This window comes from Helianthus annuus, chromosome 11, assembly GCF_002127325.2.
Source record: "Helianthus annuus cultivar XRQ/B chromosome 11, HanXRQr2.0-SUNRISE, whole genome shotgun sequence".
In the NCBI taxonomy this organism is placed as follows: domain Eukaryota; kingdom Viridiplantae; phylum Streptophyta; class Magnoliopsida; order Asterales; family Asteraceae; genus Helianthus; species Helianthus annuus.
In genome coordinates this window covers 74,844,889-74,850,359 of record NC_035443.2, presented here as the reverse complement: position 1 = coordinate 74,850,359, position 5,471 = coordinate 74,844,889, and the positions used below count along the sequence as shown (strand labels likewise).

Here is a 5,471-nt window from a genome sequence, read left to right as displayed (position 1 = left end):
AAAATAATAGAAAAGACTAACTACCTGAAGTGTAGAAGACGTGGGTGCGGGTGCGGTTGGGTTGACATATTTATTAAGTTTTGGATGCTTGGAGGAAGTGAAACACGGAATGAATTTTGATTGTTGATGATGATAAATTCAATGAAGCTGCTGCTGGTTAATGAGAGAGAGAGAGAGAGAGAGGTGAAATGACTTATTTGCCCTCATGTGCAACTCACTTGACCTGATTTAACTGAAAAATGTAACTGAGTTAGGGTTAAAGGACAAACCATGTAACATTTGGAAACATTAAGTACAAAACTCATCAATTTTAAAGGCAAAGAACACCACCTGAAATTTGGTACAAAGATAAAGGACAAAACTTGTAATTTACTCTTAAAATAAACTCCAAATTCCATTCATAGTTTCAAGTTTCAAACATAAGTTAAATAAAGTGTTTACATCACTTCAAAATAAAACAAGTTTTAAAAGTTTGCAACACATTCCAAATTCTAAAAGATAAAGGATTTATTCCTCATGTCACCGCGAGGAGGCGGGATATGATTAAAAATTCTACAAAAGTGGCATGGAGTGAGGACGCATGACTTCTTGAAGCAAAAACCCGCAAAGCTTTCAACTAATTTCTTGAAATACATAAAATGGGTGAAATTGCATGATTTAAGTGACATGCATGAAATCTGCACTAACATGAATATAAGAGTCATTTTAATCAGTGAATAACATGTGTTGTGTTAAAATATGAAGTCGTGACGATTTGGGATGGTTATAGTAAAGTTCGGTACAAGACTATGTGTTTAAAATGGTAAAAATCGGCTTTTGAAGTGATTTTTGCAAAACTGTTTTAAATCAGATTATAAACTGATATTTTTATGATAAATATATGTATTTTAACTTATATTAATAATCTTTGGTGTTTGGCTAGTCATACGTGACTTCCGACGCCCGAAAACGTTACCAAAAAACGTTAAAATACGCATATTTTAACGTACGCGAAAACGGGTTGTTTAAGGGTGAACTTTATGTTTTACAATGTGATATGTGAATATGAGAATGTGTAATGTGATATATTAAGTGTTGACATGATAGTAGGAGTTAAGACTATGCATGTACGCTTGTACAATTAAAACGGTAAATTTCATTAAAAGTCACGTTATGTATATAACTTATGTATCGAGCATGAAAATAATAAATAGGTTAACTTGATGAGTTTTTCTATATATAAATGCTTTAAAAATGCTAAAATTTATAAGTTTATGAAATACGTGAAATTCGATATACGTCGAATATATCCATATTTATATAAATATATGACGAAGTGCAAATCGTAGATATATTGTATATAAATAGATGTGATAACGGATATAACATAATGAGGGTCACCATCAAAATCGTTCAAGTCGCGAAAATCTTAATATATATATATATATAGGGGGCTGCTAGAATGAGAACCACATCGAGTTGTAAGAACCGCGAGAACTACACCCCACGGAGCGCCGTTCGCCATGATTTTTTTTACAAGTAAATGTGTGTATTATAAACACAGCCGTAAAAAATCATGGCGAACGGCGCTCCGTGGGGTGTAGTTTTTTACACCACAAGTTTGGTGTTTTTTAATTTTTTTTCTTTTTTCTTTTTTTTTTTCACCAAACTTGTGGTGTAAAAAACTACACCCCACGGAGCGCCGTTCGCCATGATTTTTTACGACTGTGTTTATAATATACACATCTACTTGTAAAAAAAATCATAGCGAACGGCGCTCCGTGGGGTGTAGTTCTCGCGGTTCTTACAACTCGAGGTGGTTTTCATTCTAGCGGCTCCCTATATATATATATATACATATATATATATATAGGGAGCCGCTAAAATGAAAACCACCTCCAGTTGTAAGAACCATGAGAACCACTCTCCACCAATCATAATCAGCCAACCTTTTTGGCTGATTTTGAGGGGGTTGAGTTTTGGGGGTTTGATTTTGGGGGTAATTAATGGGGGCCAGATGTGCCACCAGGTCATGTATGTTCACCACTAGAGAGTCGGATAGAGAAAGAGGACGGAGGCGGGCCGGCGGCAGCGCCGCCGTGAGCGGCGGAGGTCCTGGTCTCCTCCCGACGTGTTGATTTTTGGTATGTTCTTGATATTTTTTTTGATTTGGTTTGAATGATGCTACTGTCCCTTTTCTGGTTGAAACATGTTCCTGTTCCTTTTTGGTTTGAATGATCTGGTTTGAAACATGTTCATGTTCCTTCTGGTTTGTATGATCTGGTTGAAATTTTTAAGTTTTACGAATCTGATGGTTCTTTGATATGTTTGGGGGGTTTTGATTTGTGTTATCGAGGGCTGCTAGAATGAGAACCACCCCGAGTTGTAAGAACCGCGAGAACTACACCCCACGGAGTGCCGTTCGCCATGATTTTTTTTACAAGTAGATGTGTGTATTATAAACACAGCCGTAAAAAATCATGGCGAACGGCGCTCCGTGGGGTGTAGTTTTTTACACCACAAGTTTGGTGTTTTTTAATTTTTTTTCTTTTTTCTTTTTTTTTACCAAACTTTTGGTGTAAAAAACTACACCCCACGGAGCGCCGTTCGCCATGATTTTTTACGGCTGTGTTTATAATATACACATCTACTTGTAAAAAAAAAATCATGGCGAACGGCGCTCCGTGGGGTGTAGTTCTCGCGGTTCTTACAACTCGAGGTGGTTCTTATTCTAGCGGCTCCCTATATATATATATATAGGGGATCGCTAAAATGAAAACCACCTCTAGTTGTAAAAACCATGGGAACCACTTTCTAGCCTTTAGATCAACAAGATAAAAGGATGAGACTAAAAGTAACAAAAAATAATATTATATAGATTTTGTCTTATTATGTCTTTATTATTTTAATCCAAAAGGGTATTTAAGTAAAATAACTCTTTTTTTCTTTTTGCCTTTATTATTTTTTTATTAATTTTCTGTTTTATTATATTACTTTTTAGTTTTATTATATTACTTTTTATTATTTTAAAAGATTTTTTTAGTAAAAACATTTTTAAATTCAAATTTTTTTAACAGAAGACAATTTTTTTTGCGTGCCGGTTTTTGCACGCCCGGTTTTTTCAACCGTCGTTTTTACGCACCGTTTTTTAACGCCGTTTTTTAACGCACCGTTTTTTTAACGCCATTTTTTACGCGCCGTTTTTTTAACGCCGTTTTTTATGCGCCGTTTTTTAACGCCGTTTTTTTAACACGCCGTTTTAGCGTCCCGTTTTCATGTCCCGTTTTTACGCGCCGTTCATACGGCCCGTTTTACGCGCCGTTTTTTACGTTAACGTTTTTTTTTTACATTTTACGCGCCAATTTTTACGTTAACGTTATTTTACGTTTTAGACGTCGGTTTTTTACATTTTACGCCCCGGTTTTTTACGTTTTACGCGTCGGTTTTTTACGTTTTACGTGTCGGTTCTTTATGTTTTACGTGTCGGTTTTTTACGTTTTACGCCCCGGTTTTTTACGTTTTACGTGTCGGTTTTTTACGTTTTACGCGTCAGTTTTTTACGTTTTACGTGTCGGGTTTTTACGTTTTACGCCCCGGGTTTTTTACGTTAACGTTTTTTTCGGTTTTACGTTTTACGTTTTGCGTTTTACGTAAAACATTTTACGTTTTACGTTAAACTTTTTATGTTTTTAAATTTTACGTTTTATGTAAAAAAATTTAAGTTTTAAGTTTTACGTTAAACTTTTTTACGTTTTACTTTTTTAAGTTTTACGTTAAACTTTTTACGTTTTACGTAAAAGTTTACGGTTGAACTTTTTTTTCACAAAAACTTTTTTACACGAAAACTTATTTACGCAAAGACGAACGCACCCATAAATCGCAAAGTCGGTAGGTGTCTCGGATAGATTTTTATCGTCATCGACGGGGGGAAAGAATATAAAAAAACAACAACAAAAGAAAAACAAAAGTGTATCTCAAAAAAACAAAAGTGTATCTCAAAAAAAAAGGGTTTGGTTCAGATTTTTTCCGATAATTAAAAGGCTGCAAAGTGGGGTTGCGGGTTCAAAGACCTACCCTCCACCATCGTTGCCGAGCCATCATCATCAAAAATCTAGTTTTTTTTTTTTTTTGCATCATCGCCGCCCATCCATCGAATCAAAGCCCACAGATTCATAGAACACAAATCAAAACCCCCCAAACATATCAAAAAACCATCAGATTCGTAAAACTTAAAAATTTCAACCAGATCATACAAACCAGAAGGAACATGAACATGTTTCAAACCAGATCATTCAAACCAAAAAGGAACAGGAACATGTTTCAACCAGAAAAGGGACAGTAGCATCATTCAAACCAAATCAAAAAAAATATCAAGAACATACCAAAAATCAACACGTCGGGAGGAGACCAGGATGCTCACGGCGGCGCTGCCGCCGGCCCGCCTCCGTCCTCTTTCTCTATCCGACTCTCTAGTGGTGAACATACATGACCTGGTGGCACATCTGGCCCCCATTAATTACCCCCAAAATCAAACCCCCAAAACTCAACCCCCTCAAAATCAGCCAAAAAGGTGTGGTGTTTTGGGGTAGCCGACAACAGGAGTGGGTCGCCGGCAAATAGGGGTGGCACCCACCATCAATCATCATCATCATCATTCCTTGAACGGATCTGCCTATATTTGAAAGGTGTACTACCAATCAGCCACAAACCCACCGTCGGGCCACCGCACCACTGCCATTCAGCACCCATTGTGCACCACCAAACAACCCCTGCCGCCGCCGTCCCCATTCTCCCCACCACTACCACAGTCGCCGTCTTTTGAACCCACCACCGTCTTTTGAACTGCCAAACACCACTCGGTGGTGGTGAGTGACGGCCTGCAGCGACCAGACATAGAAAAGGGACGGAGAGAGAGAGAAACTCGATGAGAGAGAGAGGGGTGGCGGAGGAATTATGCGGCTGCAGCACCGCTGTGTGGACGCCGGCAACGACCACCGATGCCGGCGATGGCGACGGTGATGATAGTTGAAAGAGAGAGAAACAGAGGTTGAGGAGTTAAAAAATGGATAGGTTAGTCTGCATCTTTTAAATTGAAAAGATAGTAGAGAGGAGAGAGGGTGTGAATTAAATGAAGAGAGAGGGGTGAGATTAGACATTTAGGGTAAATGACCAAACTACCCTTTTCGTTGGCTGATTATGATTGGTGGAGAGTGGTTCTCATGGTTCTTACAACTGGAGGTGGTTTTCATTTTAGCGGCTCCCTATATATATATATATATATATATATATATAGGGAGCCGCTAGAATGAAAACCACCTCGAGTTGTAAGAACCGCGAGAACTACACCCCACGGAGCGCCGTTCGCCATGATTTTTTTTTTACAAGTAGATGTGTATATTATAAACACAGTCGTAAAAAATAATGGCGAACGGCGCTCCGTGGGGTGTAGTTTTTTACACCACAAGTTTGGTGAAAAAAAAAAGAAAAAAGAA

At 37.9% G+C, this 5,471-nt stretch overlaps 1 long non-coding RNA gene across 1 annotated transcript; it reads right to left on the bottom strand.

The window, feature by feature from the left end:
- Positions 1 to 368: 368 nt before the first annotated feature.
- LOC118483810 lies at positions 369 to 1,968 on the bottom strand. The gene is made up of 2 exons (XR_004871726.1): positions 1,876 to 1,968; positions 369 to 677 (listed from the first exon to the last, which is right to left on the bottom strand). It is a non-coding gene; the product is annotated as an uncharacterized LOC118483810 (long non-coding RNA).
- Between the last annotated feature and the right edge of the window lie 3,503 nt (positions 1,969 to 5,471).